This window comes from Hylaeus volcanicus, chromosome 5 (genome assembly GCF_026283585.1).
Source record: "Hylaeus volcanicus isolate JK05 chromosome 5, UHH_iyHylVolc1.0_haploid, whole genome shotgun sequence".
Lineage (NCBI taxonomy): Eukaryota > Metazoa > Arthropoda > Insecta > Hymenoptera > Colletidae > Hylaeus > Hylaeus volcanicus.
In genome coordinates this window covers 6,678,142-6,694,308 of record NC_071980.1, presented here as the reverse complement: position 1 = coordinate 6,694,308, position 16,167 = coordinate 6,678,142, and the positions used below count along the sequence as shown (strand labels likewise).

Here is a 16,167-nt window from a genome sequence, read left to right as displayed (position 1 = left end):
CTCTCTCTCTCTCTCTCTCTCTCTCTCTCTCTCTCTCTCTCTCTCTCGAGTTTTCTTTTTCTATCCCTCACCTTTTTATTTTTCCACGCACAAAGTGGGAAAGTACTCTAATCAAGTCGACTTTCAAGAGGACTAGTATTAAGGAAAAACTAGTATTAAGAAAAAAATTCGTTCGTCCGATGGTCGTGTGAAATACTGTTTAAAGAATATTTTTTTCTCATTGAATGTAAAAGTATTTCATTTATATTGAATGACAGAACAAATCAATTTCTTTTTTTCACTTTACTTTCACTGTGCACAAACATTTGAAAACGATCATCTGACCGTTTAAAAATAAAAATGTTAAACCTTGATTAACCACCAGAATTTATAAAATATTAAATTAAAAAATAAATCTTGGTGAATTTAATATTAATTAGTCTTCTGAACTAACGAAGTATGACCAAAATCTGCGTGAATTCAGGTTCAAAAGAGTTGATATCCCTTTTCTTGCCTCGCTACGCATTTAAATGCTACATTTTCGCCCCGAAAATTGATTCTCCATTACCTGGAGTATTTTTTCTCACTCGAATCTTCGTATAAATCCGCGTTACGTGTCCTCAAAGGAGCCCAGTAATGCAGTTTCCGTGTGTGTCCTTCCGTGACAACGAGTCGTGGCTGAAAACCTTCGGGGAGGCTCCTCCAACGATTTGTGGACCGAAAAGGGAAGATACACGGCAGCCTCTTCCGTGTTTTTTACCCTAAGGCTAAATCCGCTTTTAGGTTTTACCGGGGTTTATCGTCGATTTATTCTAAGGAAACGCACCTCCAATGGTTATCACATACTACAATATTATTCATCAAAATCTTGGACTTACGACAACTCGTTCAATCTACTTAATCGCAGATTAGCGTACACCTTGTAGAAATATTCTATAGTTCTGGGAAAAATGATTAAGGGTGGAGTCGTTTATTTTGGTCGAGAATTAAGTCTGAAATTTTTATACCATAAATATAAATTATATAAATGAATTACGAATATCATTATTGAAAATGTACATTTCGTATGTTATTATTAAATAAAAAATAGAATAAGGAATGAATTCATACACATACAGAAAATTTAAATAACAATATGGTCTAGATTGCACATTTTTATACGTAACAATCTCTTTTTAAATTAATTTCAATCATTATCTCGAGAAAAAACGACTCTACTTTTAAAATCGCTTGTATAGGTAATAATTAGGTAATATACTTGTTTTAATTTTTCGATTTGCGTATTGAATTCAACGGAAATTCATTCTAGTTTCATGAATTTTTATTCATTCTGTTTTGACGTTATTATTTTATATTTTTAGTAATATACATTTTGATTTGTTTTAGGTAAGAGACTTCTACAACCAGCTTGAGCAGACACGTGAGTCTTTCTTTCTAATTCTTTCAGCAGCTTTAAGTTACTAAGCCTATTGACTACCATTCTTAAATTATTCTTGGATAAAGACAAATTTAACTGATATATTTAGATAAGTAATACTATTTTTAGCTTAAAAAGTGTTGATTTCTAGAGTTTGGGTGGAATTTATTCTCGGATAAATACATATTTGACCAATATATTAAAGTGAACCAAAAGTTCGTGCAATTTTTACGTTGTTCCAGTTTGTGCAATTTTTTCGACGTAATTTTAATGACTTCAAAAAATTGCATAAACTGAAACAACGTGTAAAAAACGCACGAACTTTTGGTTCACCCTAATATTTAGAGAAGTAATATTGTTTTTAACCTGGAAAGTGATGAATTTTATAAAAGCACTTAATATCTTGATGAATGATTCTTGAGAGGTTGAGACGAACCCGACCCCCAATAGCGAATGTTAAAATTGAAGCCACAGTAATCCTGAGCTGGGATTATTTCGCTGTTGCATTTCAACTACCACGAAGTTACTAATCCTCTTTGGCGTTATCACCTTCGCCTGTCGAACAGTGAGTCTAATTATCTCCGCGTAGCGGTGATTAGCGGTTTCCGTAGCGAGCACTGCTTCAAAGGATGGATCCACTGTTTCTGTAATCGCGCTTACTCTAAAGGATCTAATGATCCGAAGACGCAGTCCGTCCGCGGTAATCTGCAGGAATTTTCGCGTTCGCCTCGAGGCGGAACGTTGCTATTTCTGCTTGGAGGTAAGCCTTAATTAGTTCGCCGTCGGGCTATTAGCAAAGATTGATGTTGCCGAGTGAAAAAGTGAATATCAAGTTAGGGAATAATCTTGAAAAATTTTAGCCGTACCAGGTGAACCATAAATCCTAACTGGACTGCGAATGTTTATGCAAATTCATATTTTCATAGATATAGAAAAGGAATTGATACTTGAGAGTTAAAAATTCTTTGGGAATTAAAAGGGGGGAAATATATAGACTGTACAATAATGTTATTTCGAAAATGGTGCAGGAAACAATGCAGGAGTCGTGCAAGACGCATGCGCGTGTCGAATGAAGAAAGAAAATGCAAATGTAAACAAGTAGAGAAAGTGGTAGTGAAATAGCTTTGTCGATTGTGAAAAGCTGATCGGTTTAATGAACCACTGAACTGAGCTGACAGTGTGTCGTCTGAAACGTTATCAATCCAGTTCCCGTTGACACGACAAAAGAGAAGCGGAATCCTTGAAGCTCGAAAGTTCATCGTTCCCCGACGCGACTGTGGAAAACATATTCCCGACGATGGAGGCGTATAAACCCACCGCGACATAACCATATCTATTTCGCGATGGGAATTTTCAGCGCGTTTTACACGCCTCGCACGTTCCAGGATGGAATTTATCAACAAGCTCGAAGCACAAAAGCTTCGTGTGCCCGAAGACCTCGCCGGTGCCTCAACGATGGGTACTGCGATCGCGAAACACTTGGTGTGTTTTCTGATTGAATGCCATTGTGAGGTTTCTCGGTACCACGGCTTGCCCGACGTGGTTCGCCAGAGCAATCACTTTGTAGCTTCGTGGAAAATGATTCAATTTCATGTGGATTGTGTGTCGTGGCAGGGTTCGTTCTGGAAAATTCAGTAGAGGGATCCCCATTATTAGATTATTCTACCATTTGAACGTTTCGCCGTATCTCTACTTCTACTGAGATCTACGATCTTCAAAATAAATGAACTTTCTTCTATACACGCGTAAGCTACTAAAAATTGGTTCAATTTCGCGGAATCCTCGTGTTAATAAAAATAAAAAAGTTCTTTTCCGTTTTGCAATCCGAGGCTTCCTTGTCGAGATACAAGCGGTTACAGTTTTCGCTCGTAACCACATGTGTACACATGTGGACGCATGCGTGGTTGGCTGTGTGATCAACTTTATTTCCTTATATCTGGAGAACGAAGCTTCGGATTGCAAAATGGCAAATAACTTTTCGATTCGTTTTTACACAGGGAATCAATCCCGCAAAAAGGTTTATTTATACATGAAATTTTCATCGTGTTTAAATATCAGAATGAGACACTTTACGACTCCCAGAGACCTTTTTATCTTCGAATTTCAACGTAAACAGGTGTAATAATTCTCCCTAAAACATTACATTTTGTAATTATTTGCATTCAAGCTCCACTTTTCCGCGCGTTCTCCATAGAAATATGAATTTGCACGAACGTCACCGCGATAAATTTATAACCCCGCGAAGAGGACACCTCTAATGTATACAAGAGCCAATTTGACGCAAAACTACAGTGATTAAGCTCATTATTCATTTCGTATCTCGACCGAGCGCACGCAACGCGAAGCACGGCCTGCACGGGTTGAATTATTCAAATAAGTTTTCAAAACGTTCTCTCTCTCTCTCTCTCTCTCTCTCTCTCTCTCTCTCTCTCTCTCTCGACCTCCACCTGGATCCGTCGGTGTTCTTGTGGCCGGCTATCAAAACTTCACAATAGGATTAACGAGTTCGGGACTGCCCGCGTCACTGTCTCGGACGACAGCGCGTTAAATTATTACGATTCCCTCTCGAGCCACCGCGCAACAACCGCGCGCAGCTGCCGCGCGGTTTTCGTCGAACCGACTGCTTGTTGCGCAACACGGTTTATCCAGGGAAATGGGTAAACTCACGTTTTGATGAGTATCCCGCGGCCAACGTTGTGTTTCACGGTACAAGCCCGTCGGTAAAAGGGAGACGAGCCATTATTCGGTCGAGGCAACGCTCGAGTAGGTGGTTTCTGAAGTGCTGAAAGGATTTTAGCCCGAGCGGCGAATCGAAATTTCGAGAGTCGCGGGGAGAATAAGGTAACCGCACGACTCCACCGGCAAAAGGATCGATCGCGGGTTTAAATTGAAATTGCGTTTCGCTTTTTAGGGAATAGGCCGGCAGCGTTTTGAAATTGGCTAACCTCTTCCACTTGAAGGGACCGAATGCATTCTGCGCCGAGGGCGCTACATGCCCCGAATAACGATTACTGAAATTCATTTTCGGGCCCTAATTTCAGAGAGAAAATAATAAAAAAGCGACTGTGAATGGAAATTATAATATTATAATAATTACAAATTTGTTTAGACAAAGATCTATTATACGAGGTTAGCGCATCCACCTTCTCGAAGAAGAAAGATTTTTCTTAATGGCTTTAATCCCGTCGTGAGATATTCAAGCACTTCAAACGAGACACCCTGTAGATATCACAGATATTATCCCTATATCACAACCGTTAAAGTCATCAGAGTGTCATTATCACCAATATTCAGTTATTCTTGCACGAGCAGGCTTCCTTCGTCGAATTATCGCTACCGCTGTTGTTCTGATTACTTTTATAACGCAATTATAATAAGCGACGATCGCCGAGACTAATTGGCGCGCAAACGTTATTTTCGTGCCACCGTGCTATCTATCTTCTCCAATAACGACGCGAATCTTATTACAAGCGTTCCGCGTGCGCATGGGTAAATTGATCTGGATTGCGTAAATTAAAGCGAAGCACTTTGGCGCAGCATGGAGGAAAAAGGTGCATTTTCAATTTCAGAACACGGCCGCGCCGGACTCCCGACATTATTCAATAACTCATGGTCGATTTCCGCGGCGGCGTTTCACTGGGGAATAAATCATCCGGACGATCCACCGAGGGTTGTGCGCTCGGGTGGTTCGCATAAAGCGTCGTCAGGTGCTTCTTTCTGGAAACCGGCCATTAGGCGTAGCGCCAAAATTCTTGTTGGATTTTTGCAAAATATTCCTATGGGACACTCACGTCGAGCCGATTAATCTTGCGATCGATTTAGGGATTCTCTTCGAATCGAATCATGTTGCGCGTCATGCGAATTTAGGAGAGGCTCGAGTCGAAATAAAAAGTTACAATTTCTGGACTACAATCGCCACACTCCCTCGATATAGCGACACAAGCACCCCTGGCTAGCGGCTTTATATCGAGCAGTTTATTCCTCGTTAGTCCTCGTGCGCATTGGGTTTATTCCTCATGTATTATTCAGATAAAAGTTTTGTTCGTTCTGTTTACTTTTTACAAAGGCGAATGGATCACTTTTCTACCTACGTCAAGAATGTTATTCAAATTGATAAACTGGTTAAACTTGGAGTCGAGTAGTCGCTTTGTCGAATTCGAAATGGCTGTACAACGGTATCGAAAACGACCTATAGCACTCGCGATTGGTTAACCCGCGGTTAATGACATGCTGTAAATAAGGGACGATGTCCACGGCGAAATGGCGATTACATTGCTCGAGGACGGAGGACGAAAGCACGCGTCGTTTAAATCGTTGTTGCAACGCACAGAGAAACAGGGAAAGCACTTTGAAAATTTGATGATTAATTGCGAGAGCTTACGAGTACGCGGTTTATAAATGTCCGAACGTCGATACGATCTGGCGCGCTCTACATCGAGACAATGTCGCGATTAATTCGTCCCATTGGCTTATCGACGTTTTGGAAAATACGACCCTTTGTTCCGTCTGGATCGGTTGTACCGGCGCTTTAACGGGGAGCTCGGTAATTTAGAAACGCGAAGCTTTCGTGAAAACACGTAAGTGTAAATGTTGATCTTTGATCGTAAAAATTGGCGTAATTTGGGAAAAATAAGGTGGTAGAGTCAAGAAGCGGAGTAGGTATGTAATTAGGTTTTGGCAAATATTGCATTTTTCAAATGCAAGTGGAATATAAGTGAATTGAAAATGGACTAAAATCAAACAAAATAAAATAAAATAAGACGAATTAAAATAAAATAAAATATAACAGAACAAAACGAAGCAACGCAGATGTTCATTCAGAAAGAACAAGGTAATCACGATGTGAGCATGTTCCGTCGACGTGTACGACGAAGGAGCCACCATGGGGAAAGAAGAGATCAGAGAAGTAGAGTCCAATGTCTGTCAGACGTTCGGAGCGTTTCTCTCGATAACCACGGTTCAGATGCAAACACTCCAGCTGCAAGTGCATCTGGCATTGACTCGAGTTTAAGCTCGGCTCATCCCAGTCCAGCTTTGATCGTACTCGACGGGCTGATTGACGCGCAGAGACGTAATGACGCGAACAGCCCTTCTATTCGGCGGCAAACAATCCTTCGACTGTCGGCGCATATCGAATACATACCTTGTTTCACGAATAACGCACGAAATTCTTGCGTCTGTCGATGATCTCCCCCTCCCTTTTGCAATTACATCCATCAGTTGATCCAACGTTCTGTGGCAATTCAGGCTTCAGCTGTCGTGCATCGTTTCTGGAAACCCTTGCCAGATTTAGGCAGTCGAATTTACTTCGTTACAAAGTCTCCTTTGGGAATTAATTCCAAAGAAACGAACGGTAGTCCTGAGTTTTCCTTTTGTAGAATGTCTCTATGGGTCTCAAAGACTGTGAACAATTTTATTTGGTTACGTGCACGTCTGTGTTAAAAACGACCATTTTCGAGAAGTTAACATACTCATATCGATAGCGCTAATATTTTATTATCAGCTCTTTTCGAACTGGACCAAATGTGATAATTGATTTTCGAAAAAAATCGTTTATTTCTCGACTGTTAGATACGAAATTTGAGTCACACATTTCAATAGTCAACAAATAAACGATTTTTTTTTTTTTTTCGATAACCAATTAGCGCGTTTTGTCCAAAGTTGCGTAAAGCAGGATTTTTCATGTTTCGATGTTACGATCAAATATCTCTGTGAAATGTATTCGCGAATATACTGATTTCGTTTGGGGAGCAATCAATAATCTGTAACTGCAGGTACAAAAATGGCTGAAATGGTTCCTGGACGGTGTATTTAGTAAACGCAGGAAAATTGACCTCGCGTCTTTTCGCTTGATAAGAGACACGAGAGCTCCCTAATTGCGCAGGATTGCCAATTATGGCAATTCCGGGGCAGCACTGCCTCTTCCGGCTCGACGACCGCTAAGATTGCCCTTAGAGGATCCCGAAAGCGATGACTTTTGAAGGGAGCTCCCTTTAAGTTCACGCTCAGTTAATTCTCGGTACCCTTATTGCACACCACCAACCCGTAAGGCAGCTTGTAATGCAACTGCGCTACATTAACATTCCTCGAGTAATTATTGAAATTCCAGTAGCTCCCTTGGATACGCTTAATCCTTCGGGTTTGTTTATCGTTCGCTAAGGGGTTTGCTTACAAAGGACATTAGCCAATTTGCAGGCTCTGATTTCGACGAAACTTCGAATCCAGATAGATTTATCTAAAAGCTGGTAGGAATTATTAGTTATAGTTATTATTATATTAATGTATGGGACTAAATCTCAAGCGATGGTGAAAAATGAAGGTTTGTGGATGAATATCGTCACTCTCCCTTGATATAGCGACACAGTGGAAAGGAAATTCCGAATACACGGCATAAACAGCCACCTCTCCCGAAACATTAAATTCCACCTTTGACGTAACTGTCTCCTACACAGAAATATTACCTCCATTACTTCCATACCTCCATTAAACTGTCCACTCTAATTGCTCTTCCATTACAAGTCTAATTGTCAGTCGCAACAACGGCCATCTTCTTTCCAAAAATATTCCCTCGACGACGAGAATTTCCCCAAAAACTTATCCGTAGAAATTCACTGCTTAACAAACAAATGGTAAATACTGATTCGAAGCGTGTGATGAAAGTTCGTCCGGGACTGGAAAAGGAGGCGACGCAATTATCGGCTGATAACTTCTAAGAAAATGAAGTTAACGCCGAGGGGGAAATTAAATTCCCGCTACATCCCTCGGCGTCTCGAGGCTGTTGCATCGAGAAGTTCGTGTTGTCCACGCTGCCTGGAAAGTTCCTAAGGGCTCGTGAAATTTAACGAGCAAAAATTCCAAAAACTTTCGGGGATGTCGACTGTCGACAGGCAATAAAATTGCTACTAGATAAAAAAGAAACAAAATTACTGCGGAGATATTGAATGTCGAGTTTAAAATATGAAAAAATTGAAATAGAAATTTAAATTTAATATATATCTTCATTCCAGTGCGTCTGAGAAAAGAAAAAGTTCACTGATATAGAAGAAGGACGGCGAAGGCTGTCGTCTGTGAAACGTCGTATGAAAATTAAGTTAACGCGTAGAAGGAAATTGAATCCCGAATAGATTTCGTATGGCCAGCCATGAGATACCGTTATTGTACGCTGAGAAGCTGGTTGCAGTTAGAAACTTCCTCGTTTCTTCGGAAGCCAAGGTGTTCGTGGGTGTCGGAGAACTTAGAAATTCCGAGATTTCGACGAGTAACGACGCAGTTGCGGTACCGTAACAGCTTCGGGAGAATGAAATCCTCGGGACAATGTAATTGAATTCTCAAAACGTTCTGTGTAACATCGCGGGACGGTCATTGTTCCTGCAAACTACTTTAACTTAGGGATTTCTTTAGCTTCGGTGGCTTAAAGGGTTGGGACACCGTAAGATTTTACGAAAATTTAGATTTCCTTCTTTGTTGCCACCTACTCTCTCTGTCATCCGATAATAACGTCGTCGATTAATAAATGTCAGAAGGAATCAGATGTGATTCCACTTCCATTTATTTTATTCGATTTCGATTCGTTTTATTTCATTTTGTTTTATTTTGTTGCGTTTCGTTTTAATCGAACGAATTCGCGGTTGGATTATTTTGTACAAAAGTTTTTTTTTTGCAATTGAATTTTACTTGAAAGAATTCATATTTTCGACATTTTCTGATTGAACATTTTGTTTCAAAAATTACTGGTAGTTCATTTTCATACGAGCGACCTCCTTAAATGGATAAACTACGTTATAAGGGTTTTTAAAAAAAAATTTTTACTACAGGAAAAAATTTACTTAAACATTGCAAATTCGAGAATATTTTAGGTACCTTTTAAAGTACATTCGGTAACTTTTCCAATTCGTTTGGCACCGAGAGTAAACGTGTTGCCTCGTATTTATTTTTTTAAGAATTTATTCCCTAAGGAGACTCCATTTCGGATCACTCCGACAAAGAGATCGCAGTTATCTCGTTCCCAATAGGTATGGCACACAAGTGTGCCCAAAGTACTACCCTACGATATTCAACCGACCCTGTTTCCACTGGTCCACGGTTGTATGGCTGTCGGTGAACGCGCGAGGAACAGGAAAAATCGACGTTCCGTGATTTAATTCTCGTCGAATTCACCGATATGGTCGGAGGTGGAAAGTACCTACGTGGGTGGAACGAATTTGCGGGCGATCGTGACGAAGGTAGACCGAAGGCGATCTTTTTTCCTTTAATTCTTTCGACCTTTGCGCCGATTCGCTGGCACGCGGTGGTCTCATCACGCCTGGAGAGACCATTCTCGTTCGCGGAGGGTTAATTAACGTCACGTCGTACGTAGGTAGAACCTGTTCCCCGCCACCCACGTGTCTCTTTTAGCAATCCTTACTGAAATCCCGGGAGTCCGTTATTTATGGCTGATGTTCTTCGATTTGCCTCGGACCTGGCTGTTTGCGTAACACTCCGTTCGCTCTGGCTACCCTCCGACCTTATTTCTGCTCTTTTTTTCCCAGTCACCGCTAGACTCTGTGTTTTCCTCGTTAGAGTCTCGGCCAACACGATGAGAAATTTATTTCCTCCAGTTTCGCCCTGCTTTTGGAACATTTTTCCTTTAAGTCGCGACGGACTTACGGATACATAACGGATACGTCGCGAATAGACGAGGCAGGGAGGTCCTAGCTGACTGGAGTTTTGATTTATTACAAAGGTGACGGGCGTAAAAATAAAATAAACGTAGAAACATGTTTTCCCTTAACCCTTTGACCGCGCAAGACGTATATATACCCTCTCGAGACGTGGGCTCGGATAAATGTTTGTAATTGTTAAAGTATTAGCTAATAAGTATCAGCTTATAGGGGATGATGAGACGAAACTTTTTTACTATTTTATTTAGATGGAAGATCAGTCGAGATTTCATTGTTTATTGAGTTTCTGATGTGTACTGTAGACGGCACAACGTAAACCGAATATAAAATTAAACGAAATTTTAATTTCGATCAATTCATTCTTCCTGCAATTTTTTTTTGTATCTTCTCTCAAAGTGTCGATATTTGAATGGTTCACCTTGTGCCCTCGCGTATGCGCATAAAGAAGGCGTCTCCAGGATTATAGATGCACAACTCCAACATACTCGGTGAAAAATTGAGAAACTTTCTTCATCATAATGCTCCCCGGTGTCGGAATAAATGATATCCGGTTCGGTGTGTTTTTTCTCTCTTCTTTTTTTTTTCTCTTCTTTATTTTTCCTTTCCGAGAACGGCTTTATCTTCGCGAAGAATTTACCAATTCCCATCGACTTCGGTCGAAGTTCGCTTCCAATTTATTTTCCCTCCGACGCAGTTCACACCCACGCGATTCGCAGCTAATTTAACTTCTCCTCTTCTCCAGCGTCTTTCTTCGACGGTTTGTCTTTCATTCCGTTTATATTACCTCCTCCTTCTCCCGTCCGCGTGCAACTTGGTGTTTCACTTTTCGCCTCGACTCCACTGTTTTTCTTCGGAACGGTTATTGATTAAATTTCCACGGTGATGAACGGGCCGGACGCATCGAAACCGGGCTACTTAGCATTTTCGACGTTTTAGCGAAAATACGAGCCTCTGGTAATATCGCCGCGCCATCGAGCTTCCATCGAGCTTCCATCGAGCTTCCATCGATTTTCCTCGACTATTGTGTCGGTCTTATCGTCCAGGTTGAATTAAATAATACAATTTTATGGAAGCTTTCTATATCATCGATAGAGTGCGAAGAAAAGAATTTTGTTAAATTTTGTATATATTCCTGGGAGATGAAAACGTATTTACAGTTCTGAGGTTAATTATTAATTGATTTATATTACCTCTTAAAAGAATGCATTAGAAAGAAAAATGTCTAGACTATAAAAGAACCAATGTCTCCCTTAATCTAAAATTTCATCAAATAATTTTAGTCTCTTATCAACGCTATCAATCAGAATTTATCAAATGCCTCGCAAATTGTCTGCAGAAAAAAAACTTCGGCCCATAGAGGACGAAACATGTGTTCGGGTACAGTCTAGAGCAGAAATGAGCTCCCAGAAAGAATTGGCGCGCGACGTTCGTCGGAAAATAAAAGAGGAATCGAGATCGTGTTCCATTTCGAATTGGAAAGCTCCGTTTCCAGGTATCCTTTTCGTTTCGGGAGCCGACTCTCGTCTCCCGTTTGCACAAAGCTTCCCCTAAAGCGGAAGGACAAACAGCTCGATCCTGGACCCGTAATTTAGCCGATGAGGGCGAAGTTGGTTACCGTGAAAAAATTCGCGAGACAGGGCCGAGGAAATATTTGCGAGGCAAGGCAGCTGATGAGTCGACGTCTTTCTGTTCGCGATCCGCTTTGAAACCTAACCCTCGGCGAGGCACACATTTTCTCCAGGGTTCGCCTCTTCGACGCTGCGTCTGCACGCTTCGAGGAGCGCGGAAGGAAAAGTAGACCGACGACGACGTTCTCAAAAGAGCTGCAAACCGCTCGTTTGATGGTATCTTTCTCTCATCTGCGTCCCTGTTGCTACTAACAATGAGGCACCCTTTGAAATTGCCAACTCTCTGTCGCTCGTTTCGTCGCGTTCCTTTCTGTGCCGATACGAAATCGAGAGAAGAAGAGAAAGAATAATGGAGCATCGCTGACCACTCGCATTTTTCATTTTCTCCGAATTAGTAGTGCACGTTCGTCGTTTAATCTTCAAACTGCGCCGATCTGGAGCGGAAAATGGTGTCATTGGATGGTCCAGTTAATTTTTCATGTTTTCTTGTTGGCAAATTTGATTTAACCGAAGAGTATGAATGCTGTAATATAGGATGTGTAAATTTAACTCTAAAGCAGAGTATCGTCTTTATACAAAATTTTCGATTCAATGTAACAAAGAGTACTTCGACGTACAGTCTGTAATTTAATTTACCCAAGAGAATCTTAACATGTAACTGCAGAGAGCATACAGTTAGAAACGTTAACTACAACGCAGAATTTTAATTCAGTGCTACCACTTTTGCACGTACACAGGTCTCGAATGGCTGCAGTGTTCGGCTCGATTTTTTTTTCCATGGCCGGCTCTCGTCCGATTTCCTTTTAAACTCGCGGTCTCATTCATTCCACGCAACCAAGTATAAATTTTCCATGTAACTAAATAGCTCTCGCCTTAAATTCGGCTTTAACGGAGGCTGCAAACGAAATTAAACGCACTCCGTAATGTAGACTTTCCATTAAGTAAAGCGTTTTCTTTCCTTAAATCTCCGCTTTAAATCACTAAGCGTGAAATTACACGATAGCGTCAGAAATTTCCACCTCGTTCGCGATTCAACGTTTCCAGTTCTTTTTACTCGTCGCGTCGCCAGAGGGAAGTAAGATTATTTTGAAAATTTAATTACATTAAATATTCAAGATGTCTCACAGTGGCTTATGAAGAATTTTCCACATGTTTTTTTTGAAGAGAAAATTACCTTTGGCACGATGTACATTCGTGCGCTATTGTCTGTAGACTTCGAAATCAAACGAAATATCGTAGGTGAAAAAATCATCGTCCTGTGATTAAGACGAAATTTAATTCAATCTAGAATTTACTTAATCTTTTCGTCGGATTATGTTTCTGTGAAAAAAATAAAAGGAACACGCAATATCGATTCGATGATTAAACAGCAAACCTTCCCTCTCCCTCTGAACGGAGAGGGGACTTGGCGATTGATTAAAAGTCGTTTTTACTTTTATTCCGCGGGCAAAACGAAATAACGAAATTCGCGAGTAATCGATAGCAAGGATATATCCTGGTGATCATACCAGCTGCCTGAATATATCGCAACGAAAGCTCCATTCGACTGGTCTGACCTACTTCATCTTCATCGTCTAATGCGCATTGATTTTCGGATATGAATGGCACAACGTGAAGTGCCGTTTCGGTTCTCGGTCTTTCTGTATTTAAATTAATAATCGACGCTATTCTGCCGATAAGAATCTCTTATGGTCTCAGTTTTTCGCGAATTTCTGCAAAAATAGAAACGCCGAAGCCAATAGTGACTCGATCCGAGAACGTGGAATTAGGGAAGGTGAAAGCTGATACCTGCAATTATTGTAAACTTCATGTGCTGTAAATCGTCAAAATCCTAAGTCTTGTGGAACCGTTTTATTTTCAATTTTTTCTTAAGGAAGTCGAATTCTGGTGATTTCAAAATCGCGTATTGATATAAAATAGTGTTGCTTTACGCAAGAGTGAGCTATGAAATTACACCAAGCTGTTCAGAGACGGAGTTTTATTGCTGTTTAAGCGACACGCATAGCAGGACATTAAACAAAAGCATTTAGGTTATGCCCGCGCCAGTGAGCATAAAAATTGTACGGGGTAAATTATGGATATCTATAAATTTACACTGTCCACGTGGTGGATGAAACGTTTTCCTTGTCACTAAATATTCTAAACGGTTATTTACATATGTACAGATTGTGTTATACGTATGTGTTTTCTTCGCATAGAGATAAATCATAGTTTATGTAAATCGTGGTAGAGATCGTTCATATTGGATTCAGTTCTCTTTTATTTTGGATCAAAGAATAGATTTCTTTCTTTTTCCTCCTCGAAAGGGCGAGTGTCGTCGCCAAAGAGTTCTCGAGAGAATAACAAAAGGTTCTTTCTTCATTTCCGACCTCTAATTTTATGGAGTTAAGTAATCCTCTCGGGAGGGGATGCGGTTTGCTCGCTGATAACTAGTAATTAAGCTTCCATTCGGGCGATTCACCCTCCTTGATGTATGTAACCGCTCGTAATGGGACGGAAGAGGGTAATGACGTGGATGTCGTTACCAATGAATTTGTTTACCAAGCATTTTGCCACGGTTAAAACGCGGGAGGTGACTGCTGTCGTTCAGGAATTTCCTTTGTTTGCAGAGGCGTCTAGAGGTGAGGGAATGTTACGCCATTTTTTTTTACGCGAGTCCTCAAACTACCCCTTGAATAAATTTCTACAGGAACATTGTAAGACCTTTATCTGAGTTATGGGAGCCAAGGCAAACGTCTTGCCATTTTTAGATGACTAAACTACGAATATTTATTCGTAAGTTTCTGTCCTTCTTCTGTGTTTATACAAATACGAATGAGCATAAACCTCCTCAGTCTACAGAATTTATCCAATCGGGATTGTATTTATTCATGAATCTATCTTTTGAGAAAAGTTTAATCGTCAAGTCATTTGAAAATGTCCATAAACAACTGAGGTACGGCCACAGGTATCATCTTTTGAAATCAAAGACAAAAGAAGCCCATTGGATAGTTTGTATCAGTATTACTTAATTAAATCACGGAGTTCGAAGTCACTTGGTTGCAAATTCTTCATATATCTCCTGAGAGAAATTTGACGATTAGTTCGTTTGAAAATGTGTAAAAATAACTCTGATGAGGCAACAGGTATTGTGCCATGTTTTGAAATAATAGATAAAGGAAATGCGTTGAATAGTTTGCGTCGCTAGTAGTTAATTCGATCACGAAGCTTCAAAACATTCTATTGTAAGATTCTCTGTTGTCCCTTCTCGTAATTTAATGGATTCCATGGTGGCTTTCTCGGTACTTTTATTTCGCTGTTTTCCTCGTCAGCGTACATCGTTTTCTAACAATAACTTTTGTGTCCGAAGAAATGGAATAGCGAAGAGTCTCGTCTCTTCAGTTAACAAAGAAAAAGTGAGTTTCAGTGCCAGCGATGAAGGTAAAACAAAATACAACGTAAAGGCAACCAATATCAAAGGAAAAACTTGAATTTTTCTTTGTCTCCCCTACTGCAATTTTATTTAAGAGTAACGAAGCTTTTTTCAAAGTTCGTTTTATCGGAAGAGACCCGCGGAACTTTTACAAATAATGAAATATGACGAACTGATATCGTAAATAAACAATTCTGGAGAAATTTGACCAAATTCCCAATTTTGTTTAGGAATAACGAGACATTTTTTTCAAAGATCATTTTATTATCGGACGCCTGCAGAACTTTTATAAATAATCAATTGTGAAACGGACTTCTAATGTAAAAAAAATTCTAAAGAAACCTAACATAATCCTCAAGTGTAACACAGATAAGGTTATCTTTTCATCCGATAAACTGCTTCTAGACTAACGATACCAGAGAGCATCGAATTTTTGCGAAACAATGTTGACGTAATTCGTTTAATCCCGAACCTTAAGGTAGGAATTCTTTCCGAGGGAATTCAGGTCGTTCTCTATCTTAAAAGCAGCTTTCAAATGAAAAGGAAATTAGACTTTTATCGCATTTCCTAAATTGAACCGAACGAAAAGCGAATATCAGTTGTCAGAACAGAGCCCTATACGCGTTTCCTCTTTCGTAGCTGGCTGTGGAGTAGCACGAGACTTATATTGTTTCGAGCTGGTTCACCTCGTTGGAAATTCATCGAATTAACTATTTCCTTTACTTTCGATTCTTTTTGATTATTGTACGTGTTACAATTTAATTGAAAGGTTCGTAGATTCGAACGATCTATTTTTACAACGTGGCACGATTTCGGAGTTGTCGAAAATGACTCGGAAAATACACTTCTATTCTTCTAGTATTCTCGTTTCGTTGATGTGAAGTGACAATAATTAACATCGTTGCCAGCATTTCCACGCAACGTTCGCCGATAGTTTCCGAACGATGTTTCGCCCGTTAATCGCGAGATTCGGATCATCATCCCTCATCGTTGAATTCGGACATTAATACCCCGATAACGATGACGAATTGTTCGTCATGATTTCGCGATACGAACCCAGAAGTGTCGAGT

At 40.2% G+C, this 16,167-nt stretch overlaps 1 protein-coding gene across 1 annotated transcript in view; it reads left to right on the top strand.

Annotated features, from left to right (window-relative positions):
• LOC128877592 (26S proteasome non-ATPase regulatory subunit 1) overlaps positions 1-16,167 on the top strand; it is a 65,896-nt gene that overhangs the window by 21,043 nt on the left and 28,686 nt on the right. The window lies entirely within an intron of this gene.